The 15492-nt window shown below is 42.2% G+C and overlaps 1 long non-coding RNA gene across 1 annotated transcript in view; it reads right to left on the bottom strand.

Moving 5' to 3' along the window:
• The window catches only part of LOC125637154 (uncharacterized), a 113384-nt gene that overhangs the window by 58288 nt on the left and 39604 nt on the right, over window positions 1-15492 (bottom strand). Inside the window, exon 2 of the long non-coding RNA XR_007356844.2 lies at window positions 227-267. This is a non-coding gene — a long non-coding RNA (uncharacterized LOC125637154). The remainder of the gene's footprint in view (window positions 1-226; window positions 268-15492) is intronic.

Raw genomic sequence — 15492 nt, 5'->3', positions numbered from 1 at the left:
GCAAGAATCCCATGTGATCGTGATGCTAGTGAAGATTTACCTGTCAACACGCAATACATACAGTACAGTCAAATGCCAACCTGTTACCTTCTGCTCTTCCTCAAGTAATTCTCATATATTGCTGCTTCAGAATAATCCATGTCCCATAACATCACATACAGACATAACAAATTAAATTAAATCTAAATTAAATTAAAAACAGTTACATTAACCAAAAATAACTTACCATGTACTTAAGTCAAGATGAGCTTTAGTTGAATCCCGCTCCTGCAGATGCAAAAATAAAAACAAAAGAGAACAGATGACCAAGGGAAGATTAAAATCTTCATTACCATTGTGTATGAGAGGAATGGGTTTCATGGTTCACTGACAGCTCTTTGCAATAAATCATCAGTGTGCTGAGATACAAGCAAATGCTCATGGAGCACAGAACATGGTTCTTTTTCATATCTGAATGGTTGTTGAAACACCCTGCTCCTAATTTTCCTTATCTGTAAGCAACAGCTCCATGGACCTTCTTTGCATTTCCAATTAATTGCCTGGCTATTATGGCTGTTGTTCCACAGCTGGAAGGAAAACCATCCCCCGTCTCATCATTTTCACTGCTTTGAGCAAGGGAGGGAAATGGGAATTTCTCTATTTTTTATTTATGTATTACTGTCTAAAATCTTTATTAAACTGAGATGAGTTTATGAAACAAAAACTAAAGGTTTACATCTCTCAGTTAATCTCATTTCCCTTCAGGTTACTATGGGGTCGAAGTATAATTCACAGTATACTATGTACTCAGTTTAATGTAATGTTGTCAACAAGCACAGACAGCATTGCCTTTTGACCCATTCGAAGAACATGTAATTTGGTCATATAATTATCATAATTAATCTTTATCAATCCTCTAGCACCTTCCCATCCACATTCTTTCTTTCCACCTACAGCTCTAGGTCAATATTTACATGGCTTAGCTGCACATGTGCTTATTAAAGCCCCAGTCCCACTCCCAATGAAGTCAATAAGAAAACTCATGAATTTCAGTTGGAGGAGGACTAGCCTTAATCAAGCAATCTTTCCAAAGTGCTTCTCAGTAATCCGCTGTGGCTAACAAGCTCTCCTAGGCCTGGGGAGGAGCTCCTCCTGCTGGACACTCACCAGGCTGCTGCATTTGGATGCAAACACAGGATGCTGCATGCTTCTATGCCTACCGAGTCTGAGCACTATCCCCAGGTGCTGTCTCTGGCCTCTCAGGCTCAGTCCCAGGGTGAAGACTTCCTGTCTGGCACCCCCTTCTCAGAAGTCGAACTGCCCCAAGACCAGTATTGAACTTCTCCCCACCCCCAAAGTCTTCCGAGTAGCTTAAGCACACCATTTCCCACTGCCCCATCCTTGTCAGTTCTCTGGTTTACAGTTTATCCCTTCAGGAACATGTGACAGTTACAGCAAGGAACCCAGAGGCTTTGCAAAATAATTTCTTAAACACACACACTTTATTCATAGAGAACGCATAGAGACTTGCAAATCCATGCAAAACCAAAACCTGCACACACCAACCCTTCCTCCAGCATCCTCATCATTCAGAGCCCTTTGGGCGTTGACCAGTCCTTTCAGGGTCTCTCCCAAGACCCTCCCCTGCTCCTGCTCAGCTTTGAGGTTTGCTCTTTCTCTCTGCCCCTACAGCAAACTCTCTTTAGTTTGTTCAGGTCAGACAGTCATGCTCAGAAAGCATAGACTCATAGACTTTAAGGCCAGAAGGAACCATTATGATCATCTAGTCTGAACTCCTGCACATAGCAGGCCAAAAACCTCACCCACCCACTCCTGTAATAGATCCATAATCTCTGGCTATGTTACTGAAGTCCTCAAATCATGATTTAAAGACTTCAAGTTCCAGAGAATCCACCATTTACACTAGTTTAAACCTGCGAGTGACCTATGCCCCATGCTGCAGAGGAAGAGGGAAAAACCCACCCAGCTCTACCAATCTGAGCCAGGGGAAAATTCTCATCATACTCAGTGGTGCAAGTAAGCCAGTACAGTCAGGTACGCAGTACCATTAAGACATTTATTGCTGGTATGCTGTACGGAAATGGTACCATACCATTTGCTGTACCTGTTTTTAAGAATGAATCTTAGAGCCCTGTGCAGATACAAATTTATACCCACAGATGCAGATATCCGCAGGTAGAAAACAGTATCCGCTGAACTGCAGGCCTCTCCTGGGAACTGAAGCAATGAAAGGAGAAGAACATGAAGCTGTTGCTCCCAGGAGCCAGTGCCCCGTGCCAGCAGTTTCTCTGGTGAGGCTGTATCGGCCCCCAGCCCTGTCCTCCAGCGGGGCTGTACAGACCCTAGACAGGAGACGCACGAGATGGGGTGGGGCTGGGGGCGGGACAGCGACCCCAGAGGAGCTGCCGGCGTGGTAAGCTGGGAGTGGTAGCCCCATGTTCTGCTCCTTTCACCACTTCAGTTCCCAGGAGAGCCCTGCAGTTCAATGGATACAGATTTCTATCTGCGGAAATCCACATCCAAGGGTATAAATTTGTATCCGCACAGGGCTCTAGTCACTGAACATTTTTTGTTGGGGGGAAAGGGGGTCGGTACAGTACTGGTTTTGCCCCCACTACTCCCCTTGGAAGGTTGTTCCAGAACTTCATTCCTCTGATGATTAGAAACCTTCTTCTAATTCCAAGCCTAAACTTATTGATGGCCAGTTTATATCCATTTGTTCTTGTGTCAACTCTGGCACTTATCTCAAACAGTTCCTTGGCAAGGAATACCAGGGAGGGGGAGGAGTTAAGTGACAACCCCAGGTCTTAGCTGCGTCTTTGGAGTGACAAGCTACAATGATGATGAGGGGATAGCAGAAGCGAGCAGTTCCTGTGTTTCCCAGAATACAGGGCGTGCAACAACTGCTATTGTGGTGCCCCTTGCTGGCTGTGCAAAGCTGTGGGACTTCTTGTTCATGTCTCCATGCCCCACAGCTGTGCAGGGGCATTACACAGTCTGGCTCTTATTCTGAAAAAAAAACCACAGTTCTCCATACACTGACAAGTCCTCTGGGTTCTCATTCTTGACTCAGAGCTCCGAGACTTTAAGCACATAACTACCCAATGACATTTTTCAGGACACATTTTCTTACAGTACAAACACACCTAGGTGCACGATTTCTGATGTATGTATCTTCTCAGTCAGCTTTGAAAATTCTAGCCTGAATCCTTCAATCCCCTTTTATTATCATTATCCAGCTCCCAATCCCACAATGTTTAATCAGGAACGAACCCCCTATCAACTCTCTCATTAGGATTTTTTCCTGAGTAGGATTTGATCCAAAGTTCTGTGTGTCAAAAGTAGAACATTGGCCTCCCTTTCTCTAATTTATTCTGACTTGGCTGTTTGTATTTGTGAAACATTTCTGTTGCGAGAGATAGAGAGAGAGAGAGAGAGAGAGAGAGATATTACTGGAGACACCTAGTCAGTAGTGGTTATTTGAATATTTCTCAGTAACATATATAATGACTGCATGGTCCTCAAAGACTTTACATGAGTTTATTATGTCAAGGATAAATTGCATTCAAGAGAATGGTGAATTATTAATTTTACAAAAATATTTCAGGAAAATATCTGCTGTGCATAATCAGTAGTTACTTTTCATACTTCATTTCAAAACACCAACAGGTTCTAATCTACATTAAGAATTTGTTGCCAGTTTACAAGTTGCCTGCCAGATTTCAGCCTGCTACAGCTTGAAATGTCTTACATAATAAACCTTGAAAATCCAGGTTGTAAATGGAACAGCCAACTCAACCTGAGGTCCAGCTATGCTGCGGCCACCTCACTGATAAACACAGATTGTACCTTTCCTTCTGGTTCTTTCTTCTCAATCTATTTTGGGGAAATTTGCTGATCCAATAAGGTCATTCCTATATCCTACTTTAATGAAAGCTTCAAATCAGATTATTATGGACATATATGAACCTGTCTATATTTCATTTAACTTGTGAGTCTGAGTTCATTTGACAGCCTAGTCTTGACAGCCTCTGATGTTGCTGGTTCCACATCCTAAATGTATAGCTATTCATACATATCATTACTACTCCTTGTTTCTTATTACTTCAGCTAGTTTCAGGCTGCTTTAAATAAATCGGTAATCAAGCATTCTTAGATTTCCCTTGTGTGCATAAACATTTACTAGCCTTTCATTAATGTTCTACTTTTGACATTTCCAAAAAATCCTCTTCTGCTAATTAAATGCATCACCTCTACCCTATTCCTGTTTTTTCTAAGTAGTCTGCTAAGGAAACTGCTTTCTTTCCATCCATCCTTGTTTTGCCACGCACTTCCCTGTCCTGCAGAGTTTACACACTAATTAAATGCATCACCTCTACCCTATTCCTGTTTTTTCTAAGTAGTCTGCTAAGGAAACTGCTTTCTTTCCATCCATCCTTGTTTTGCCACGCACTTCCCTGTCCTGCAGAGTTTACACATCCTAGTATTAATCCTTTCAAGGAGGGATATGTGGGACTGTTTCTCAAATATCAGTTTCATAACTTGTTTTACATAGAATTATCTCATTACAGCCAGCCTTTGCAGTATCCCATATTTACAGTTTCTCATGCAATTCTGGGGGGTGGGGGAACTGGATTTTTAAGTAGGTATACTTATATAATTTACATACTTTGAGGCACATTCAGGTCCAGATCCACAAAAGGTATATAGGCACCAGCAGAAGTTGCACAGCCACCAACAGTGCTGCCTAGTGGTGAGGTAGTGGTTAGCAGGAGGTCTCCCCATTGAAGCACAGTTTTATCCCTCAGCACCCGCACCCCAGTGGTTTCCAGTCCTCCCCTTTTGCACAGAGGCTTTGAAGGTGGGGTCATTGAATAATCACTGTCTTTTCCAGCAGGCCTCTCCCCAAAGGGGAGAGGTCTTGTTGTATTGCCCTCTTGGAGTGAGTAGGGAGCTTGGGCCCATCCTCTCCACGGGGGTCCGGTCCAGGGCCCAGTCCAGGGCCCAATGGTGGCAGCTACACCCAACACCTTGGGTCTGCCCCCCCACCAGGACCACTTCCTACCCTGATCTCCTTCAGCTTCCTAGAGTAAGCCACTCCAATAAACACACTCTCCCCTGCTTCTCCCTTGTGGGTTTGCATGATCTGTGTTGTCGGTTCCCAGGCACTGAGCTCCTGGGCAGTACTCTCCCCGCAGAGCAGCTGTCTGCTTCCTTCCACTACCTGCTTCTGAACTGTTCTCCCCCCTCCCCCCCGCCCCTTTTAAAGCCCTACCTCCAGCTTGTGCAGGCTGTGCAGGTGTGGCTGGGTGTGGCTGCCTGGGCCCAGATCTGTGCCTTAGTCCCTTGTACTCCAGTGTGAAATGTGTACACCCCATCACAGCACCTAACTCCCAGTGAGTATCTGGGCCTTAGTCTGTAGATCTGGGCTTTATCCTTCTTGTTTTTTTCCAGAAATGTAAAAGAAAACAAAAAGCTAGGAACACATGCAAAATATTTAAGAAAGCCATACTATGATTTCCTCACTGCTGATTACATCCAGCTCTACAGGGCCCAACGGGAAGTGAATCTGGAAAAGTCTTTTACCTCAACATGATAAGAAAATCTTCTAGGCCTTATTCCTCCCCTGTGGTATTATTCCTCCCCTGTGGTATTATTCCTCCCCTGTGGTATTATTCCTCCCCTGTGGTATTATTCCTCCCCTGTGGTATGGCTGTTTGAGAGACTCTAGTGGGGCAACCCAACTGGAAACCTGACTTATCCAGGCTCCATCAGTAGGGGGAATCCTGGGTGGCATAGAGACAGCACAGTGACTCCAGGTTAAATACCCTCCCAAACCCCAGTGTATAGGGAATGGCTAGAAGAAAGGTGCTGTCTTCAGAGAAAAATGAAGCTCAAGCAATCTGCAGCCTCAGGCACAGCTTTATGTGGCTGGGGCAGTTGGGTTGTTACAACAGATAGTTTCCCTACAGGGAGCATTCTAGTATGATAGTATGCTTATGTACGGGGCAATGTCTAGGAACTTAGAGAACTCTACTTTCAGGAACTGTTGGATGAGAAAGGACAGTATATATGGAGGAATGAATACAATCTGAGTGCATTCTCCATATATACTGACTTAGCTCTCTCTCTTTTTATGCTTGGACACTGAATATGATGTCAGAAACGAGGTAGCTCCTGCAAATACATGAAATCAGAAACTAGGAATGTAGCAAAAACAAAATAAAATCAGACAAAAATGGACACCAATGAGAAAGTAGTAATTATGTCAGCATACCAGATTCCTGTCCCCGAGCAGATGGATATGAAAGGGGATGTGTTTAGCAAAAGGATATTTTTAGATTGCAGTGTACAAATTATGAAATTGCAACAGGGCTAGATAAAAAGGAAAACAAAATAAGAGCAGCCACACTATTAGCTATATTGGCTAAGGCTGCCACAGGCTCCAACAGCATCTGGATATGCTGGCAGCATAACAGGAGGACTCGTGTAAAATCCTAGAAGTGCTCCCCAAAAGCATTTTTAACCCACAAAAATAAAAACTTCAAATACAAAAGGGATCTTTTTAACAAGTGCAACCAAGTGTTGCCGGCACCCAGTGCCGAGAGGCTGAACAACAGCTTGAGTTGGTTCGTTACTCGGTGTGCTACACCCAATAATCACAACGGGGTGGAGAAACAGAAAAGTTTATTTGCAGCTGCAAAAAGGTACAGGGAGAATAAAATCTCAAATCCTGCACCCAGAGCAGGAAGTTACACAGGCTTTTATACATCCTTTTTCCCAGCATACTCATCCAATAGCAAGCTGCCCCAAGTATCCATATAGCCAGCCAATCCAGTTCCCAGCTAGTTCCCTGATTCTCTGTATCATTTGTTAAACTATACATAAAGCTGCTTTATTCAGCATTGTTCTTACATATCTGCCCTGGGTGGCCTTGCTTAGTTTCAGGCAGTCTGACTCTGCAACATATTGTTGCAGATTCTCAGCATAACTGCTGTGTGCGCCTCCAGGCGGGGGGGCCAAGGACACTTGGGCCTAGTACGCAGAGCTGCTGCGAGTGCCTCCAGGCAGGAGGGGGGGCCAAGGACACCGGGGCCTAGTGCGAGGGGGCTTCATCAACACTCGTGGTCTTCCATCCCCTCGAGTTACTAAGTGGCCATGCCCCAGTGTCCCCAACACAAGAATCTGAGGAAACAATAGATCAGTATACTGCCAAACTAAAATGGACAACTCGCATAACTATCAATTCTTAAAAGATTAACTAGCAAATTAGTAATAGGGACAAAAGTTGCAGGAGCTCAAATGAGAATGGTCAGAGAGCTCCCATTAATTCTACCAAGAGCTAAAGACGTGCAAAACTAGTGAGAAAACTCACAGCCAAATACATTGCATGAGTGCAGAAGACACAGAATCCACCAAGTAGCACAGGTAAAACATGAAAATACAAGGAAATACACCAAAATTTGTGCAAAAGCAAATGCACAAATATAAAGCTGCGGACATAATGTATAGGAAGATCTGTGGAGAAAAACATGTTAACAGAAAATGTCCCCCATATGGGGTCATATGCAATAACTATGGCAAGAGAAATCTATATGTCAAAGCTTGCACTACATTGAGGAAGCAAACAATGACTCAGAGGATGAGATTTTGCATGTATATGGCATTAATTTAGTACAAAACAGCACATCTGAATGGCTTGTAAAGCTCAGACTAGCACCTGATACAAAGAAACACAAACAAACAGGCAAAGGAATGCAAAACAGACAGTGGGGCATCAGTCAATATGTTAGGCTATGAAGAGTTGACCAGCATTATGCAGGAGGAGAAAGCAACCAATTGCAACCCAGCAAATAAAAATTAAAATTATACAATGGGACAATACCAGGAGGGCAATGCAAGTTACAAGCAGAAAACCAAGGAAAAGTATACAAATTTAAATTTCAGGTAATTCACACAAACAAAGAAGCCACTGCTTTCAGTTAAAACAAGTGAGTGCATGAACCTAGTGGCACTAAACCTGGGACACACCATTCATACACTAGACACAGATGCAAAACAAAACTCATATCTAGTGCAGACAATGCATTGTGATATCCCTCCAGCAAAGCTGATAAAAGATTACTGAAATGTTTTTGAAGGACTGGATGTCTTCTAGGCACATTACACCTGGAAAAAGAAACAATTCAGGCATATGGCATCTGCCTCACAGAGTATCCATTATTCAATAAAAAGGACATAGAGAACCCAGGGGATTATAAACCAGTCAGCCTAATTTCAATACCTGGAAAGATTCTTGAAAAAATTATTAAAAATCAGTTTGTAAGCACCTAGAGGATAATAGGGTTATAAGAAAAAGTCAGCATGGATATGTCAAGAACAAATCAGGCCAAACCAAGTTATTTTCCTTCTTTGACAGGATTAATGGTCTAGTAGATAGGTAGGAAGCAGTAGATGCAATAGAGCTTGATTTTAACAAAGCTTTTGACGCAGTCGCACATGACATTCTCATAAGCAAACTAGGGAAATGTGGCCTATAGGAAGTTACTATAAAGCGGGTGCACGACTGATTGAAAGACGGCACTCAAAGAAAAGTTATCCATGGTTTGCTGTCAAACTGGGAGGGAGTATCTAGTGGGGCCTCTCAGGGTCAATAAAACTGCATGGGACAGCTTTCCGGAAACTGGTATCATACTGAGCCTTTCTTCCTTTACTATACTATTACTGACTTTCAGTAATAAACTTGACAGATATTGGTTCTTTGGTCTTTTAAATATATTTCATAACTAAAGTGTAGTCAAGCAATTGACTATACAATTTATCAAAAAAGCGGATAGTGATCAATTGTTTTCCATGTCCACTGAAGGTAGGACAAGAAATAATGGGCTTCATCTGCAGCCAGGGAGATTTAGATTAGATATTAGGAAAAACTTTCTAACTATAAGGGTAGTTATGTTCTGGAACAGGCTTCCAAGGGAGGTTGTGCAACCCCCGTCATTGCAGGTTTTTAGGAACAGTTGGATAAACACCCCTCAGAGATGGTCTAAGTTTACTTAGTCCTGCCTCAGCGCAGGGGGTTGGACTTGATCTCTCAAGGTCTCTTCCAGCTCTACATTACTATAACTCTATGATTAAAAGAAAAACCAATGACAGCAATAAAGCAAATGGAAAAGGAAGGCATTATTGTTAAAGTCACAGAGCCCATAAATTGGATAAGCAGCAATGGTAGCCATTGAGAAGCAGGGCAATCGGCACATTTGCATCGATCCAAACACTCTAAACAAAGCACTAAAAAGATCTTACTACCAAGTGCCTACAATTGAAGAAATGTTACCTGATTAGGTAAAAGCAAAAATATTCTCAGTTCTCGATGCCAAAGAAAGCAAGTGCTACTTGCAAGTACCTCACCATATTTTGGACACCACAATGGTTGAGAATGCCACTTGGGATCAAACCTGCAGTTGAAGAATATCAACGCCACCAGCAAGATATTAGAACGGGATTTCCAGGGATCAGTATCATAGCTGATGACATTCTAATACATTGACATGGAGACAGTGTGGTGGAAACTGTGGCAGATCATGACCACAACCTCATCTGTGAGCTAGAAAGAGCCAAGGAAGTAAATCTAAAATGAATAAAAACAAACGGAGATTATGACTGACAGACCAAAGGCTACAACCTAACTCTGAAAAGGCAAAAGAAATACAGAAGATGCCCAAACCTAACAATATTAAATCAGCTGAGAGACTAGAAGAATTTGTGTACTAACAAAATTTCTCCCAAGTCTCTCAGATGTGTGCTAACCCCTGTGGAAATACTGGACTTAGAGGAATGGATATGGATACCTCAACCTGATACAACCATCACATGTATCAAGGAGCTGGTGACCAACTAACTATCTCATTCTGAAATATTATGATGTGACTGAAGAGGCAACCACATAATGTGGTCCAGTGAGGCCTGGGGATCACTCTTCCAAAAAGTTTCAGAGTAGCAACCACGTTAGTCTGTATCCGCAAAAAGAAAAGGAGGACTTGTACCACAAGTACTCCTTTTCTTTCTTCCAAAAAGGAGAGTCAGTAGCTCTTGCATCACAGTCACCACCAACCAAAGGTAAGCCCAAATAGAAAAAGAATGCCTTACAATAGTGTTCACATAGGAAAAGTCTGACCAGTATGTTCAAGAACAGGAAACCGTTTGAGCAGAAAATGACCATAAACTACTAGAGAACATTTTTTAAAAGCCACTGCTATTGGCCCCAAAATGCTTTTAGCACATGCTGCTGAAACTACAATGCTTACCTAGACCAGCTTTAAAGCATGAAAATAGTGCAACTGAACAAGAATACGAGATCCTTAACCTGAGAGAAAGCATTAATCAAGCCAGTTATGTGTGTTTCAAGGCAGGGACTAGAAAGAATCTGTACAAAACAAAGAATTACAAATGCTCATGTGCATTATTCTGTCAGGATGGCCAAACTCCAACAGAGAACCTGCCTATCAAGAATACTGTAACTATTGAGATGAGATGAGCCTTTAAGACAGCATCATATATAAAAAGGCAATCAAATCATAATACCCAGACTACCTTAGGAATAGATCAGAGCCATTTTGGAGTACAAGCACATCTCCAAAAAGCCAGAGACACCATGCACTAGCCAAACATGACCAAGGATAACCAAGACCTGGTGAGCAACTGTGATACACGTGAGGAAATGCAAGACAAGCAGCAAAAAGGGACAGTGAAAATACACAGTGTTCCCAAGAGACTTGGGAGCCACACAAATTACCTCATTATTGTAGACTACTTTTTAGATTTCTGGGAACTAAACAAACTGTCACACTACTGCAGTGACCATCATAGAAAAGGCAATTCAGCAGGCATGGTATCCCAAACTGTGTAGTTTCAGACAACAGACCCGCCCCCCTCAATTTACATGCAGTAAGTTTGTGCAATTTACCCAGGAATGATAATCAGTCACTTCACCCAGTCACATCACCACTATACCACAGCCAGTCAAATGGTAAAGCCAAATCAGCAGTTAAAATTGCTAAGACTCTACTAACAAAGGCCACAAAAAGTAAAAAAACAATGGCAAGTCATTCATGAAAGGACACACACTCCCTCAGTAAGCTTTAATAGCAGCCTGGGACAATGCTTGATGTCCAGACAAATCTGTCCCTTGGTGCCTATAGCCTTTGCATTGCTACAAGACGTAAAAGAGAAAAAAAGAAGACAAACACACCCAATGTCTACTGTGACTGACAAGCTATACACCTTCCAGAACTATAACCAGGAGACCCTGTCAGGATGAAATTATTTCCTTGGGACAAATCATGTACTTGGAAGCAAGCTACATGTGTTGAACAGATAGATCATAGTTCATGTAACACAGCAAGGAATGTCCACATATTTGCCCACTGTGAACACAAGACATAAACATGGATGTGGAGGACAGTGAAGTATGCTCTCTGCTGAGATTTCCTCAGCAGGACATGGAAAAAACATAGGCTGACAAGAGACTGATAGATATTGGAACAAGCTCTTTAAACTCCACCACACCAGCCAGAGATACAAGTGGTAGGCAGTCTCCAGTTCTCACAAGAAAGACAGAAAGACTCTCATTCATTCCAACATCAAACTGCAAGGTACGCACAAGGCTTTGAACAATACAAGATATGAAAGAATGACCCTCCCAAGCCCAGAGGAAATTGCCTTAGCTGCCAAGCAAGTTAAGAGTTAGTATTTAAAAAACAAGTTGGTGCTAAATTGTGTTAAATCATATATATATATATATATATATGGACATATATTTAAGGGAGGGTAATTATATGTTAAATATGTAAACAGATTACAATATTCTTGTTTAATTTTGCTATCTCAAATGTGACAAAAAGAATGTTATGACAGATAGATTCCCAATACGGGGCATTACAGTTTGATAGTATGCTTATGTATAGGGTAGTGTCTGGGAACTTAGAGAACTCTACCTTCATGAAGTGCTGTATGAGATGGGACAGTATATTTGGACGAAGGAATAAAGCCTGAATGTTGCATTCTTGACTTTCTCTCATTTAATGCTCAAACATTGAATATAAACTTAGAGAAACTATGGGGTTGCTCTAAATTGCACAAAGGGACAAGTCTAGTACCAGAATGGACCATGACTGAGAGTCTGTCAAGTTCATTTAAGGTGACCTCCACATGCGCACACAACTTCCTCTCCACCTGCTACCTCATGCTATAAAGAACACACAACTCTGGTGTGGCTCAGGATGTGGCCTCTTGTTTTTAGCTCAGCTATTTAATTAAACCATGATTATAGTACTCCAAGAAAAAGAACAGTTGTAACACACATTAAGGGAAGACTGGGATATTTTTGTTATTAAAGTGAATTTAGTGTACATAAGTTGCCAATTGACCGCACTGGAAACTAAAATGCACTTGTCGAGGAAACAGGTTCAGAAAGGGCATTACGCCAAGTTTCCTCACATTTTGCCATTCATCTTCCACAGCTTTGATCCACTGTAGTCATCTCTAATGATGAGACTGTTCAGTCTCTGCTGATTCAGACATCTTGGCTCTTTGCCAAGAATTCCAGCCATGGTCTAACCAGGTGATTTCTAGAGTGTGAAAATTAGTCCACTAAAACTGGAATAAGACCAGCAACTCATTTCTTGCACTGTAAGCCACAAGCCAGCACTGAGACGGTAGCAATTCTGGCTAATATCAGCATTGTCTAGAAACTGCATTACAGTTTTAGATTTTACCTAAAAGTAAAATTGGGTAAAGTTTTAAATATGTTTTAATATAATTTTTGTGGTCATTTGTATACAGTTACTATTTTTAGTAAATTTTGTCAAGTCTGAATAAGGACTTGTATTCTGATTAATGAGAGTTAAGATGACAGTCCAAAGTTCACAAATTTATTGTGAAAAATCCTCTGGTCTGAGCTTCCATGGGATAAGGAATCAGTGTCTGTATTCAATGGTTCTCAGAACTACAAAACATCAAGTTCCACTGGGAAAGACTGGGATCAATATAGATATATGAAGACACATTATTTGTCATAAGATAAATTCCTTTATTTAGAGTTTAAGCCACAAAGGAATAAACACACACTGGGGACAAGTCGTCAGCCAAAAAGCAGCTAGCACACTGTAAACCTTTACAGCTCCATCTGGCACTGCACACAGTGATGTCTCATTGCTTCGTGTGCACTGTTAGAGCAAACCATTCCCCATGTTCCACAAAAACAGAGAAATTACACCTGAAAAAACTAATACTGATACAAGTCACAATGAGAATAGGAAGGGTATCGTTATCTGGCATGAGTCTGATCTTTTAGCCAATTAGTCACATGAAAGAAGAAATAGTAGTAAGGGTCTGCAACACTGATAATATGGAGCCCTTCCAAAACCAAAGTAATAAACACTTTATCACATAATAAAAACTCAGTATTTCTAAATCTAAAGTCAACAACAAAATCTACTGCTTTTGCTGGCACTACAGATCGTTTTATCAATCCAGCATCTCTTTGAAAAAGACAACAGACATCTTCAAGTATCTGTGTTGGATTATGCAAACTCCACACTGGAGAGGCAAGGGTTAAGGAGATGCACTGGGTCCAGGTGGCCCCATTATCCCAGAATTTGACAGTCCTGTGTGTACCCCAGAACTTGACAATACTGCAGTCAGCCATTTTGTATGTTCAGCTACTGCCAGCTGAAAACTCAACATCACATAGCTAGGAAAATCTTAGGCCTTTGTGAGGCAAAGTCAGATAGCTGCGTACTTGCAGTTTGTTAATCTAATCAGAATGGGAGGATGGGACAAAAAGTTATGGAAGAGAGTGAGTGAATAGTGCCGTTGGTTTTAATACACTTGACATGTTGTTACGACTAGAAATACTAGAAATGTTTTGCGATAATAAGTAGTTTGTTGAAATTGAGGGGAACAGATGACCCACTAGGAGTCACTGTAGGTAATGTACTTTGTTTGAAGTTAGCTATAAAAGATTAGGTGAAAGAATATGCTTTGGAGAAGTTTGAGGGAGCTTTTCTTTGGGAAAGGAGCTGATATCTAAACTCCCCATCAGCTGGATGTAAAGAGGATCCCTGGAAGCCTGGCGAGTCATCATCTCAGACTGTGGGTAACTATCCCTGAGATGTTCTAAATCTATTGCGTACATGTGTGTGTGCTTAAAATCTAATAAATAGTCATTTTAGATAAGAGCACACTTGCTTGTATCAATCATTTATCAGATGGATGAGTGGTGCCCCCTATTGATTTACTCCTGATACCTCTTGGAGTGAAACAGTTACGTTACCACTGCTTTTGGTTCTGAAAAAGCTGGGTAACAGCCCCGCCCCAATGTATCTGCAAAGTCTGTACAAACTGGAGGAGGAGCTTAAAAAGAGTAGCTCAGTGGCAGACAGACAGTAGAGCTACCCTCTGAGCTCCTACCCTCCTACCCTACCCTCTGAGCTCCTGGGAAGCAGCTCCACATAGGTGAGAGGCAGATTTGGTCAACTTAATAGACCCTCTCTACACACACAAACACACACACACACCATACATCATAGAATCATAGAATATCAGGGGTTGGAAGGGACCTCAGGAGGTCATCTAGTCCAACCCCCTGCTCAAAGCAGGACCAATCCCCAACTAAATCATCCCTGCCAGGGCTTTGTCAAGCCTGACCTTAAAAATATCTAAGGAAGGAGATTCCACCACCTCCCTAGGTAATCCATTCCAGTGCTTCACCACCCTCCTAGTGAAAAAGATTTTCCTAATATCCAACCTAAACCTCCCTCACTGCAACTTGAGACCAGTACTCCTTGGTCTGTCATCAGCTACCACTGAGAACAGTCTAGATCCATCCTCTTTGGAACCCCCTTTCAGGCAGTTGAAAGCAGCTATCAAATCCCCCCTCATTCTTCTCTTCTGCAGACTAAACAATCCCAGTTCCCTCAGCCTCTCCTCATAAGTCATGTGTTCCAGTCCCCTAATCATTTTGTTGCACTCCGCTGGACATTTTCCAATTTTTCCACATCCTTCTTGTAGTGTGGGGCTCAAAACTGGACACAGTACTCCAGATGAGGCCTCACCAATGTCTAATAGAGGGGAATGATCACATCCCTCGATCTGCTGGCAATGCCCCTACGTATACATCCCACAATGCCATTGGCCTTCTTGGCAACGAGGGCACACTGTTGACTCATATCCAGCTTCTCGTCCACTGTAACCCCTAGGTCCTTTTCTGCAGAACTGCTGCCAAGCCATTCGGTCCCTAGTCTGTAACCATGCATGGGATTCTTCTGTCCTAAGTGCAGGACTCTACACTTGTCCTTGTTGAACCTCATCAGATTTCTTTTGGCCCAGTCCTCTAATTTGTCTAGGTCCCTCTATATCCTATCCCTACCCTTCAGCGTATCTACCTCTCCTCCCAGTTTAGTGTCATCTGCAGACTTGCTGAGGGTGCAATCC

The sequence above is a fragment of the Caretta caretta genome, chromosome 5, assembly GCF_965140235.1.
Source record: "Caretta caretta isolate rCarCar2 chromosome 5, rCarCar1.hap1, whole genome shotgun sequence".
NCBI classification, from domain to species: Eukaryota; Metazoa; Chordata; order Testudines; family Cheloniidae; genus Caretta; species Caretta caretta.
Note: the sequence above shows the minus strand (reverse complement) of the source record. Positions and strands in the feature narration are given on the sequence as shown.